This window comes from Aotus nancymaae, unplaced genomic scaffold (assembly GCF_030222135.1).
Source record: "Aotus nancymaae isolate 86718 unplaced genomic scaffold, 86718_ANA_hifiasm-v0.15.2.pri h1tg000029l, whole genome shotgun sequence".
In the NCBI taxonomy this organism is placed as follows: domain Eukaryota; kingdom Metazoa; phylum Chordata; class Mammalia; order Primates; family Aotidae; genus Aotus; species Aotus nancymaae.
The window spans coordinates 2039666-2054960 of NW_026988442.1; positions in this window are offsets into that span (position 1 = coordinate 2039666).

Here is a 15295-nt window from a genome sequence, read left to right on the forward strand (position 1 = left end):
ATGTAGATAGGTTTCTGTGTCAGTCACCTTAAGAAAACTGCAAATAAATCATGTTAGCAATAAAAATGGAAAAGGAAAACCATTAATATTGAGCCTCAATGTCCCCTACTATGTGTAAAGCCCTGATTCCCTATGCAACACATTTGTTTACCTAGCAAATGTGTATCCATTTGAGTACCTGTCTCATTGGAGGACTATAAATGACTATGGTTCAGTAAGTATGTTGTTCAGAACAGATTTATTATCTCTTCAACTTCTAGCCTCGATAAATTATCATGGGCCAAAGGAATACTTCCCTACTTCTTTTGCAAAAGTCATGTTGCCCAAAGAGAAGTTCTTGAGGTGATCACTCTGAGCCATCTGCTCTCCATATGTGACATAGCATAGGTCCCTTTTACTGGATTTCAGTTGTAGTGTCAGAATCTTAACCAGGTTTCTTACACTGATCCCTTTAGAATAGAATCCAAGATTTATTATTTGCCTTGTTTTTAACCTCATATTTTAAGACTGAAAGGAGATTATCAAAGTGGGCCTTGAGATATTGTCTTATTAATAATTTGGCAAGCATGATCAACAGCTAACATTAATCCCAAACTGCATGTAGATAGGAATAGTCTAAGCCTCCTTGACATCCTTAATATTTATTATATTACTGCTGCCTTCATTTAGGCTCTCTCCATTTCTAATCTGGATGATGACCACTGTTTACCGTTCTCTTTAGCTTCAGCCTTGCCACATGTCTTATCCGTCCCCTCCTGCAGCCAGAGTGCTCTTTCTTAAATGCATACCTGAATATGTCACTCTGCTGCTTAACTGCTTTGTTGTCTTTTGCATAAAATTCAGGCTCCTTATTATGGAATACAAATCTTGCAGGCCAACTTCTCCCACCTCATCTTCTGTCACTATCTTCCTATCCTCCAACCATGTGGAATTACCTTTGATCCTGAACTGTGTATGCTTGCTGGTGACTCTCTTCCTCTGTCTTTGTCTGCATCCATGAAGAACTAGTCTTACTGCACAGCCCCCAGGAAGCTTTTGATTTCCCTGAAACCTTCTTCTGTACCAGACTAGGTTTGTGTTCCATCGCAGTGCCATTGCATCCTGAACTTATCTCAAATTCTAGCATTAATCACTCGGCATTATAATTGTTTCATAGTCTACATGCTCAGACCTGGAGCTTTGGGAGAGGACAGGCTAAGTTTTATTTACATTGATAACACCAGGGTGTAACACATTGTTGTTTCCTCATATTGCAAATGCATGATGTGTGTGGGTGCTCAAACTCAGAAGTGAACAAATATTTGGCACTCTGGAAAATGCAATGGCACTGCTAAGGACCATTCTGCAGAATACACCTTTTGAGTGAACACTAAAGTAGCTAAGTAATGGCTGCTTTTAGGGGAAGCACTAAAATATGAATAATGATTATCTCTGATGGTTTTTTCCCTGGGTTATGTTTTTGTCTTAATAATTTTTCATATTTCCTTATAAGGATCTATATAGATTGTATTTATAATTACACATGAAGATTTAAAAACAGCATATGTTATTTTGTGTTCTATTGCACCTTTATGGCAAATGTTGGCAGAATAAAAGGACGAGGGTAAAGTCCTCAAGTAGTTAACAATGATATTTTTCTGGGGTTGGAATGATGAATGATTCTTTTCTTCCTTGTAATTTTCAGGTTTTTCTCTGATATGATTTTTTTATTCCTTTTATAAGAAAAAATCATTTTAGTATTAAAAATTAAATAGATAGCATGATGATTAATAATTTGAATAATCAAATAATCAAACCACCCCTGTCAAGGGATTACGAATTTAATCGATTCTTACTTATTGTCAAGTCATTTAAGCTGTCATTTTGAGAACACATGGAAAACAACATAAATATTGCTATATTTTTTAATGGAGAAAAATATGACTCTGGACATTATAAAACTGGCAAATGGGTTTTAGAGCTTTGGGAGCTAAGTGTGCCATTGGGTTGGAAGCAGAACCCATGTCCAGTCATGAATTATGGAATTGGTTTTTAATGGAATGTAACCATTTTTGCTGCCAAATCTATTAGCCTTTAGTACATAATACACCGGAGATTAAGACCCCACATATTGAGCAAAAGATTTACTGTGAAGCATTAAAAATAGATTTAGTCATAATTTATACAGGTGCATATTTATAGGTAGAGCATGTTTGTAAAAAAGGCAATGAGAGAAATAATTCAATATTATTTTAGAATGTTTCATTTTGATTTTCTCCTTTAAACCCAAACAGTTTACATCTATAATGAATTAAAACTAAACACTTCTTTAATATTTTCAAACAGTTAAGATTTATCTCAATTACATTTGGCAAGAGCTGAGTTAATCAGTTGCATGTCATTACTTATTGAAAAGGAGATTAGATATGTTTTCAGCCATTATGAGTTTACGTTTGTGAGCAAAGTAATGTTAAGTTATTGGAGGTTCTTGCATATCATCAATTATCATAAATCAAAAATATGATTTACAAACTTGATGACCAATAATTTGCGTGTGTAATTAAATGTCAGAGTAAATGTTTCTAATGGTAACTTGAATCATTCATTTCTAGGCTTGAAAATTAAATCCTGAAAGCTATGAAAATACTAACACTTGGGCAGAGTAATCCAATAATGCTTATCTGAAATACAGAAACATATTTTTAGCACTTTGTAGTGTGCCAGATAGTACAGCAATTGCCTAGTGTCTATTATCCCGTTAGGTTCTGGTATGGTTTGGATCTGTGTCCCCACCCAAATCTCATGTCAAATTATAATCCCCAATGTTGGAGAAGGGGCCTGGTGGGAGGTGAATGGATCGTGGGGACAGAGTCCTCATGAATGGTTTAGCATCATCCCCTGCTTGGTACTGTATAGTGAGTGAATTCTCATTAGAGCTGATTGTTTAAAAGTGTGTAGCACCTCCCCCCATCTCTCTTCCTCTTCCTCTGGCCATGGAGCGCCTCGCTCCCCCTTTGCCTTCTGTAATAATTGGAAGCTTTCTGTGATCTCCCCTAAGCCAGAAGCTACTATACTTCCTGAATAGCCTGCAGAACTGTGAGCCAATCAAACCTCTTTTCTTTATTAATTACCCAGGCTTAGGTACTTTTTTATAGTGGTGCAAGAATGGACTAATACAAGTTCTTATGGCAAACCTATGAAGTAAGTCTGTTAGTGAGGCTGGTCAGCAACCTGAAGTCCCATTTGTTTATAACCCACCATGTCCATTAATGGGCAACTCTGCATCCTACTCCATATATCCTAGGCTAACAGAGCAGCCAGCAGCAGAGGGGAGGAGAACTCAAAGAGCCTCACACCTGCAATCAAAAGCTCCAGCCTGGAAATGGCAAACATCATTTTCATGCATAGCTTATTTGCCAGAACTAATCGCCTGACACCACCTAACTATAAGGGAATGAAACAGGGAGTGTAATTCTACCATGTGTCCAGAGTGGAGGGAACAGGAAATATTTGGTGAATAGTACTAATCACTACTGTAGTGTGTCCCTATTTTGTACACGAGGAAACAGAATCTGAGAGGTCAAACAGCTTGCCAAGTCACATAACTGGTGAGCAGAAGAGCTAAGATACTATTAAAGAACAAAGCATGAATTTAACAATTTCTATAGCAAATTCAAAGCCTACCAATTCTGTGTCACTTAGAAAGAGACAGGAAAATTAGAGATTGAACAGAGACTAGCAGATGTCTCTTGGTCTCACATTTGAGAAATCTGAAGTTCTTTGGCTATACTTCCGGCTGACTATTTCAAAAGCTAGAGACTAAAAATACTGATTTTCTATTATCAGAGCTGAGTCCTTTATAAAATTGTTATGACCCTAGGAGTTCTTGAGGATAATTTAGGGATGATACAGAGCCATGTGACTTATAATCACTTGGGAGATGCTATCAGCAATGTGAAGACCAATAGTTCTTAGGAAGAGACAGTACTATCTATCCAACCTGTCTTAAAGGAGTGCATTTTTTATTAAGATGAATTATAGACAAAGCTGTCATGTCACACAATTCCAGGAGGAATTCCATATAGTATTTATGTTAATGGGGCCACCTGGAGTTGTGCAGTGCATTGGTGAAAAAACTGTATATGGGGACAAATGTCCTATTTTGCCTCCAATTTCAGCTCTTCTCAATAGTATTTTGCATCTTATGAATAGGCATTGGTAGGGAATTATCAATAAAATCTTAAAATCTTCAGAAGTCTACAAACTTCACACTTCCATTGAGAGACTTGGCCAATAGAGTTTCTTTCTATCATTTTCCTTTTAGCATCTGGTATCTTGTGATCTTCAGCACTTGCCCATAAGTATTGAAGAATCCCCACTTCCCTAGATATTCCAGCACCAAGAAAACAACAAACTGACAAATTCTACACAGTACCAAAAAAGTGGCCTCCACCTTGGCTGCACGTTAGTGTCCTGGGGTGTTTTTTTAAAAAAACCCTTTTCCTATTCCCATTCTTAAGATCTGATTTAATTGAACTGAGGTAGAAGAAACAGATTATGAACATTTTTTAAAAGCTCCCAGATGGTTCTAATAGTAGATTGGGTTGAGAACTACAGACTAGGAAATCACTAAAAAGTGTCCTACAACAAGATTATTTCCAAGTGTAGTAGTTTTGTTTAGTAGATAAGGAATGTGGGAAGGATTGAACACTGCTCTACCAAAAGAATGTAAGACCATAATAGATTTGACTCCTTAACCAACTTAACTTGCCTGCTGTCTCCAACATTTCTCCAAAATGGCTCTTGCCAAGGTCTGTAAATACTTCCACATCACAAAATCCATTAAACCATTGGTTCCTAACTTTGTATGTTAGAATCTCCTAGAAAGATTTTGGAATCCAGACACCAATCCACACTTAAGCCCAATTAAATCAGAATGTTTATGGGTAGAACCTGGGCATCTGTATTTATTTAACATTCTTCAGGGGATTCTGAAATATAGCTGAGGTCAGGAATCACTGCACTAGTCACTTTTCAGTTAATATTGTACAAAACTTCTCAGCAATTTTTGACATTGGCTTCTTCTTCCTTCTTGGGAAACTATGATCTGGGCTTCCATGATGCCATACTCTCTGTTTTTCTCTTTCCTTCCAACTCTTCTTACCATTATTTTTCCCTTTGCTGGCACATACCAGTTTCTCTTCTTTAGATTTCTACATTATGGAAATCTTCAGACTTTGGCTCTTGAGGCAGAATCATCATCTTGGTCTAATTGATGTAATTCATTCTTATGACTCTAAGTTCCATCACTAAGCCAAAAACTCTAAAATTTGTATCACTAGCCCAGATTTCTTTTTTGAGCTTCTTTACCTACTTGGATGTTTTCAGGCATCTTTAACTAAACATTTCTCAAACTAGACCTTTTACTTCAGACGTGGTTCTTTTTTTTTTTTGAGACGGAGTTTCGCTCTTGTTACCCAGGCTGGAGTGCAATGGTGCGATATCAGCTCACCGCAACCTCCGCCTCCTCGGTTCAGGCAATTCTCCTGCCTCAGCCTCCTGAGTAGCTGGGATTACAGGTGTGCGCCACCATGTCCAGCTAATTTTTTGTATTTTTAGTATAGACGGGGTTTCACCATGTTGACCAGGATGGTCTTGATCTCTTGACCTCGTGATCCATCCACCTCGGCCTCCCAAAGTGCTGGGATTACAGACGTGAGCCACCGCGCCCAGCCCAGACGTGGTTCTTTTTGATGCCTTTCTTACACTCACTATCTGCTACAATGTCTGCTGTTGCACAAGCCAGAAACCTGGGAGACGTTCTCAGTACTGCCCTCCTCAACCTCACCCAGAAATGCAGGCTTTCATCACACCTTACCTGGTTTTCCTCTAAAGTATGCACTCTCTTCTTTATTCTTCCATGACTAAATTAGTCGTCTCTTCCTGTATAATATTTTGTCCTAAACTTTAGTGCTTTAAAAAAATGAGTGTTTTCTATCACATACAGTTTCTGTGTGTCATGGCTTAGCTGGATCATTCTGGCTAAGAATCTCTTATGAGATTGCAGTAAAGTTCTTGGCCAAGGCCACAGTCATCTGAAAGCTTGGCTAGAGCAGGAAGGCCTACTTCCAACATGGCTCACTCACATGGCTGTGGAGTTTGTGCTGGTTGTTGGTGGGAGGCCTCGGTTTCTCTCCACAGGGAACTCTCCCCTCGCAGCTGCTTGAGTGTCCTCACAACATGGCAGTTGGCTACTTCCCAAGTGAGTGATCCATTAGAGAGCCATCAGAGGCTGCAATGTCTCTTACAGTTTCCCTTTGGAAGTCCCATACACTGTCATTTTTGCATGGTCTTTTTGGTTGCACAGGTCAACACTAATTAATATATGAGGAAACTACACCAGGATGTGAAAACAAGGAGGAAAGTATTCATTGGGACTAATTTGAAGACTGGCTAACACAACAGCCAACACTCTTAAGCTATGCTACAATCATTTCACATCAAGAGTACTACTATACCCTTACTGATCAGCTTCACATCTAACTTTGTCCTCATTTCTGCCTTTTCCACAAAACACTCAGAATGACATTTTACTGAAATGAATTGGATTATGTCATTTGTCAGCTTAGATTCTTTTATGCCATTACATTGAATGTAGAAAGAAATCCACATTCCTTACTCTTCCCTGCAAGGTCCTCCATATCTGGCCCAGTTTTCCTCTTCCTCCTCATCCTAAGCTGGCTTCCCCTTGCCACCACCATCTTTGTTCAAGCTTTTCTGGTTTTATTCCTGCTTTTTACCAAGCCAGGCTCTTTCTGGCCTCAGACATGTGGCAGGTACTGCCCCTTCATGTGTCGATTGCCTGTCATTGCTATAGTTTGAGTATCCCCTTTGAAAATCATGTTGAATTTTAACATAATGTTTTATTTGTAGTTTTTGTGGGTACATAGTAGTTGCATTATAGGGTACATGAGATGTTTAGATATAGGTATGCAATGTGTAATCACATCATAAAAAATGGGGTATCCATCACCTCAAGCATCTGTCTTTTGCATTGCAAACAATCCATTTATACTCTTTTAGTTATTTTAAAATGTAAAACTAAATTACTATTGACTACAGTCACCCTGTTGTGCTATCAAATACTAGGCCTTATTCATTCATTGTAATTATTGTTCATACTCATTAGCCATTCCTACCCTTTCTCCCCTCCCCTCACTACCCTTTCCTAGCCTCTTGTAACCATCCTTCTCTCTATCTCCATGGGTTCAATTGTTTTGATTTTTAGATACCACAAACAGGTGACAACATGCACTGTTTGTCTTTCTGTGCCTGGCTTATTTTACTTAACAAATGACCTCCAGTTCCATCCATGTTGCTGCAAATGACAGGGTCTCATTCTTTTTTATGGCTGAATAGTACTCCATTGTGTGTAAGTACCACGTTTTCTTTATCCATTTATCTCTGATGGACACTTAGGTTGCTTCTGAATCTTGGCTATTGTGATTCAGAGAGCTGCAACAAACATGGGAGTGCAGATACTGCTTCAGTATACTGATTTCCTTTCTTTTGTGTATATACCCATCAGTGGGACTGCTGGATCACATGGCTGCTATTTTTTTAGCTTCTTGAGGAACCTCCAAACTGTTCTCCAGAGTTAATATTGAACTTCAATTGTTAATGTAATTCTATCAAGCAGTGAGGCTTTTAAGAGGTTAGTCATGAGGGCTCTGTCTTTATGAATGGGTTAATGCTGTTAATCTTGGGTTAGTTGTCTTGAGAGTTTGGCCTCCTTTTCCTCTCTGTCTCACATACTTGTTTGCCCTTCCATTTTGTTATGGTGCAAAAAGAGGGCGCTCACAAAATGCAGCCCCTTGACCCTGGACTTTCCAGCCTCCAGAACTGTAAACCAAATAAATGTCTATTGTTTATAAATTACCCAGTTTGTGATATTCTGTTATAGTAGCAGAAGACAGACTAAAACACCTTTCTTACCCCTAATCTGACAGCTTCTACTCATTCTTTAGATGTCACCGTAGACATTTCTTCAGAGAGGCACTCCCTGACTCTCAAACTAAAACTCCACCCAGTACTTTTCCATGGTAATATGCATCCCAATTTATAATAATGTAGTTGTGTTTATTCAATTGCTATCTCCCTATCATAGTGGCAGGAACCAAGGGAGCAGTGACAGCTGTGCGTAGCAGCAGTGTCAAAGAGGTCAACTGGAAAATGGCAGATCTTTAGTGTTTATAGAAAGAAATAAATGAATGACTTTTAATCTTTAAGTGAGGATTTCAAGTGAGTTCCCAAAATCTGAATTTGTTTCTCTTCTTTTTTTTTTTTTGAAATGGAGTTTCGCTCTTGTTACCCAGACTGGAGTGCAATGGCGCGATCTTGGCTCACTGCAACCTCCTCCTCCTGGGTTCAGGCAATTCTCCTGCCTCAGCCTCCTGAGTAACTGGGATTACAGGCACGCGCCACCATGCCCAGCTAATTTTTTGTATTTTTAGTATAGACGGGATTTCACCATGTTGACCAGGATGGTCTCGATCTCTTGACCTCGTGATCTACCTGCCTCGGCCTCCCAAAGTGCTGAGATTACAGGCGTGAGCCACCGCGCCCGGCCCTGTTTCTCTTCTTTAAAGCTTTATCAATAATTCCAGTGTTAGCAATAATGAAGTAGAGATGGAAAAACCAGAAAGAAGCAGAAAAGTTTAGCTAAAAAATGAAAACATTTATCCTCTCTATTCTGGTTTTTGGTTTGTTTTTCAAAAGTCTGAAAAGAGTTAACCTCTTTGGACTATTGATTTTTAGAATGAAGTATAAAAGATTTAAGAACATTTTGCTGCATTTGAGATGAATTTTACAAGTAGAAAGGATAATATAGAAAACCACCAACCCAATTACTGCACTTGAATCGATACATATGTTTTCTTTTTTCTTGTCAGACATTTCTTACCAAATGGCTTAAATAATATCATCTGTTCTTGTTTTTTTGTACATTCCTACTCATATATATCAAATGAAGAAAAGCCAAAGGCTTTATAAAGCACTGGAAAGAATTTTGTTGTCAACCAGTTCATGCTACTGCAATTCTGTGTGTGGGTCCATGACACAGAGGAAAATATATAAGGCTATGTACTGATTTGCATCACAAAACACATGGCACATCCAGGAATGAGCACCACAAGGGTAATTTTAATGCTGCAGAACACATGTATCTGCTGATATATGGTCTAGGAATACACTGTTTTTATTCTGCCAGTTCTGACTCCCACTATTCCTTCTAAAAAAGGAAAAAACTCTTGCAAGGTCATTTACAAAGAATGTTTAAAACTACTTTCTCTTTGCATATTTGCAATCCCTTCACTTCTTAGGAATGATTGGCAATGTTTATGTATCCTGAAACCTGGCGCGGAGTTAAGATTCTAACAGGAGACTAATGGAGTAAAGGAGCCCATCTCCTGGTCGGCAGAAATTATAAGCAGCCATTTAGGCTACTTATAGACCTGGGATGGCTACAAACAGCTATGTTCCCAGTGGCAAAAGGGAAAGCTAATAGAGTCTAGCAGAAAAAAAAATAGGAACCATTCAAAAGAATGGAGGCAGGAACTCAGGAGTACAACAGTCAGGGCTGAATTAGTATGAGAGAAACTTCTCTCTCCACATAATGAGGCACTGAGAAAGTACATATGTGGTTTTCAGTTGTGCACAAGTTGTAAAATAATGCAAATTTATATTATGTTATAATCTCATCAGTGTGGCTAGAAAATATGTGGTATATTTTGGAATGTTCAGTCATGATAGTTATGGGGTCAAATAATTGCACAGGTGAAGATATAGCTGCAGCTGTGGTAAGTGCTGTGAAGGAAGGTGCATTGTGATCTATGAATGTATATAGGAAGATAGTTTAACTTCATGTGAAGGTGAGGAAGGCTGCCCTAAACAAAGAGATGATTTCTCTGCGATGAAAAAGGAATGGAAAATTAAGTAGATGAGGGGTTGGGGGAGAGGAGGGAGAATGAATTCCTGGACAAGGAGGATACAGTTTATGCAAAAACTTAATGGAAGGTGGAAGCATGTACATAAAATAAAATAACAGACTGTCTATAGCAGAGTGTTTAAAGGCCTGATCTGGGGGAGGAGTAAGTGTGGCCAGACCACTCAGGGGCTATGTTCACATACATTGTCTTGTATTATTAAGAAAAATGATAATTTTGAAAGTATTTTAATTAGATGGTAGGTAGAGTACTGAAATAATCACTTTTCATCTTTGAAAAGATTTCTCTGGCATCGATATATAAATAGACTGCAGGAGAGAAGGAGATAAAAAGAACAGATCAGAATATTTCTCATTCATTTTCTGAGTAAGATGATAAGGTAGATTACGGTGGTATGGGTGGAGATAGCAGAAGGAAGAGTCACAAGAATTTAAGAGATTAAATGGAGTTAAATTGGGGTGGATGTGTGCTGGGGAAAGAAAGTTATGGTAATATCTGGGAGTCTGGCTTTCGTAGTAGAATGGTTGGTGGTTCCTTTACTGAACCCTTACAGGCTGAATGGACAGAGGGAGTGGGTAGTGCTACCAGAGCCTAGAGATCAGGGTCACCTGGGGGAGGCTAGGACCATACCAGGATAGTCAGTGGGGAGCTGGGGCTATGGGGGAGACAGACACAGCTGTTGCCAGGGATGCTGGTGAAGGCGAAGATGGAAAGGCAGAGCGACCTGGCTCTTCCTCTCCTCCCTCTCTCACCTTCTCTTGTCTCCTGTTGTCTGGATCCAACTGGAAGCCAAATAACGCAGAAACCTGGGACATACAAACTGGATGAATTGCTCTCCTGTCATGCACCATGAAGAGAGTAAGAGGCAGACCTTGGATTTTCATTATCAGTGTTCAATAAATATTTGCTGAATGAATAAAACCAAATTGTGTGTAGAGCAAAGACTGCTGATATATTCAGCATTCTAGTGGTACCAGCCCTTGACAGCATGAAAAGTCTAGATCTCTACTGAGATGCATGTTTATTATGGACTAGAGTTCTGCAGAGTCTGAACACACAATGTCTGCCTAGGTACTCTCATTTTGTGATCTTCTATTGCTGATCAATCCTCTTTTTTGTTGACTTGTTAGCTTTAGGAAGTGCTGCTTTGGCTTGAGATATATTCAGACATCAATAATACTCATTACACATTTCATTCTTTATGTGTTAATTTCACTATTTAATTTTTATGAGGGAATACTTATTTCTCTCACTCCTAGTGCTTTTCAGAGGAAAGCATAGAACTGTAGCCTGCGGGTCTCAATAATGAAGAACCTAACAATCTCCCGTATTTTGAAAAATGTATGGCTATTTCAAAACATCTTATAAAAAGTCAATAAGCCTATGAAAAATAAATCATCTCTTTGCATATTAATTCCTCTTCTAAGTCTTATCTACTGAAGATAAAAGAAAAATACCGTCATTATTAATCCTGAATAAACACATACCTACACACACATCACATCACGTCACACATCACATCACATCACACAATACTCAATTATTAATCTAGGATAAAAGAAATCTCCAGTCAGTTTCAGAATCTTAACATAATATTCAGTTATTCCTTATTACTCAGATGAAATTCACAATGCAGTAATAACTACCTAAGGATCTAAGAATATTAACATGAGGTTCTTTGATATGTACAAACACCCCTTCTACTTTCATTTGTAAACTTCCCCTAGGATGCATTGTTACAGAAACAGAAATCCACATAACAAAATATACATACGGTATGAATAGTTAATAATACCATAGTTCAGCAGATGACTATTTACTTCACATTTATGCCTGGTGTGGAGAAGGCATTTGAATTTTCCTATTTCTCTCTTTTTATACCACCCTTTTTAACAACCAAGTACAGGCTCAGTAGTTCTCTTGGGCACTTTTCATGGCTAAACTGTGAATTTAATAAAAGTTGCTAAACTAACTTCACTGGGGATGATTGATTTGTATCAATTAGACGTGACCTTATCCTGAGCATAAGGCTGAGTACATCTTTCTGTCTGTCATGTTTATAATTTTTAACAATTGATAACACTCAAGTTTGAAGAAACAGAAACCACCAGTGGGATTTGTGATACCCCTTTCAAGTAGCTGCCAAGTCAGTTCTCAACGCTGTTCTTGCTCATTCATCTTTATTCATAACAATGAGGCAAGTTCGGAAGTTTGTTGAAGTTACATTCTTTTTAAAAACAGTGCGTCATGCTAAACGATCTCGAGGAGTCACCTTCTGAAATTTTGCACCTAAACTTTGCACACAAGAGCGTGCCATTCGTAGAAGATGCTGTTGGTGCGCTGCCCAGATCCCCTTAACCAGCTGGCCTACCCAGTGCTCAGCTGCTGTGGTTGGAGGCTAAGCGCTACCCACTTCTCTGGAGATTGCCTTTGGCTGGTCACAGCCACCTTGCCAATCAGGCAGGTGATATTTGTAAGGTTTCTCTCCCAACAAGGGGCCAGCAAATGACTGATCGATGCAAGATAGAATAGCCCAGGCTTCTTGCCTCTGGGCAGGACAACCTCTGTGGTTCCATTCATCTTCCACAGCTCCCCGTGAAATTAGGCTGGTGCTAAATCCCTCCTGAGATCACATCCTTCCCTCAGGTCTTTCCCTGCTTTATTCTGCTTCTCTCATTCCCTGACACATTCCCCCTCAGTAAGTCACCTGCACTAGATTCCCCATCTAAGCTTCTATTTCTCGGAAACTTGACATAAGACATTGTTTTAACTACCTTATTAGTAATTACCTAGATAACCTTTGGGCCACAATCCACTGGAACTACTACTGAAATTAGTAACTATATCTCATGGCAAATAGGAATTTTTCATTTTTCTCTGATTGTCAGAAACTAGATAAAGTGGATAAATATGCAGATAAAATATCTGCATGTTTAGGACCAGGTGCGGTCTAATTACAGGCTCAGGCCTGTAATCCTAGTATTTTGGGAGGCGGAAGCAGACTGATCACTTGAGGTCGGAAGTTTGAGACCAGCCTGACCAACATGGTGAAACTCTATCTCTACTAAAAATTTTTTTTAAAAAATCAGTAGGCAGAGGCAGGAGGATCGCTTGAACCCAGGAGGGAAAGGTTGCAATGAGCTCTGACTGTGCCACTTGTGCTCCAGTAAGACCCTGTCTCAAAAAAAAATTCTCTCTATAGATAGATAGATATGATAGATAGTGGTGATATAAAGATATATAGTGGTGATATATATATAGCGTGATATATATATGGTGTTATATCTATATGTATATATGGATAGACACACCCACACATATATCTGTTTAAATCACTTTGATGGTTTGAAAGTGAATCTGCTCCAGGAAGCCCTTTCTGTTCTGACTGCCCAGGTCTGGGTCCTTATTCCTTCCTGTGCCTTCTTTTGATTCACTTCTCCTCCTGAAAGATGATTAAAAACAAACCACATATGACCACCAACTAGGCATAGGCACAGACTGAGCACCCTTAAAGACATTATTCCACTAGAGTCTCATAAGAGTTCATTGAGGGACATATTATTATCCCCACTTTATAAATGATAAAATTGGGAGTCATGACCATTCATAACTTAATCCACAGGCAAGCAGGCAGTAAATGCAGATTACTAACAGTATGCAGATTCAAATCCAGGTCTGCTAATATAAAACCCAAAGTCTTACCCAGTTCACCAAAGTGTAAGTTTGAAGGTAAGTGCTTGTGTCCCCTTTCCTGTGCTATGCCTGCAGCTGTAGCTTCTGCATGCTTTCTAGCCAATAGTTCCCACCATGACCTTTGCAGACTTGCCCTTGAGCACTGGATCAGCCTTGCTAGTAGACCTTCAAGCCTGCAGCTATTGGCTGATACAGGAACCTCGCAGCCCAGCTCCTTGCCTGTGCACTACAGATCCCGCGGGCTACTCGGAAACTGTGGCTTCATCTGAAAGCTCACCCTTCTTTGGCTCCTTTCATGTCCCTCTCCTGTTTCACACTCCTTACCCCATACTGCTCTCCCCTGGGAACACTCCCTTCACACATTATTTCCTCCTGAATTCTTGGCTCCATGTCTTCTGAGAGAATCTTAATGCGATGCACAAAAAGGCATAAAAGTGGCAAATACTAATAAACTCACTTTGGTATTAGGGACTTCTGTGTTAACTTGTGTTTTTTCTTTTTTTAAAAAAATTGTTAATTACAAAGTACATGTACAATACATGTACATTGTAAAAGAGAGAGAAAGAGAGAGAAGAAAAGAGAGAGAGAAACAGAAAATACAAGTAAGCCAAAATAAAACAATAAAGGTCGATAACTCATAATTCTAAGACCCACAAAAATTACTATTTATGTGCGTGTTGTGCATTTACAAGTTTGATATTATACTACTTACTTGTAGTATACTTTTCATGCAAGATTGATGGTCTTTTTATGCCAGTAAGATTTCCTCTACAACTTTTTTGTTATGCTCATATAGACTTCAGTACTATAACTTTGGGCAGCGGGGAGTGGGACCAATCTCACCGTGATGCTGATGCTGCTGGCCCATGGACCACTCTCTGAATAGCATTGATGTTCTTCTAGGCCACTGTTAGAACTGTGGCTCTGCTCTGTTTGGGTTTAGTATCAAACTCCAAATAAACTCAGTCAATTGTGTAACTGTTCCCCTCACACAATTCCCCTTTAAACATGTTGTTGAGGCATTAAAATAAAACACTCCATATGTGGGTAAAGTTAATAGGACCTAACATTAATGCTCACTCTCAGTTTATATTTGCGAGTTGCTGAAGGTGATCCCAGGACACCACTATATATCAAACTGACATTTAAAAAATGTTGTACTCACTAGAGTGAAAACAGAAAGTGATCACCTCTGAAAATCTGCTGTTGCACTCATTTTCCTTGTTCCTGAGGGAAGCCAAGGGTAGGCATTTTCTCTCACATTTAAGAAATAAAGAGTCCTCTGATTATTTTAGACAATAAAATGTCTTTCTATCAGGAGCCAGCTTGAAGGGTTTTCCACCAGTTAAATTAGGAACAATTTGAACATCAAAATTAATAATGATAGTAAACGATCATATAGGGGAGAATTAACTTTTCCTCTACCCTCTTAGGTTCAATGCCTGGGGCCTGTGAATTAAACTGACAAAAGGCATTTTAACAGGCGAAAAAAAAATTATTTATGCATGCAAGGCATATACACTTGGGAGAACTCAGTGATGAGTAACTCAAAGGGATAGTTTAAATTGGTGGCTCCTATATCATCTTGATAAGTAAAGGGGAGGGGGAGAAGGCATTTA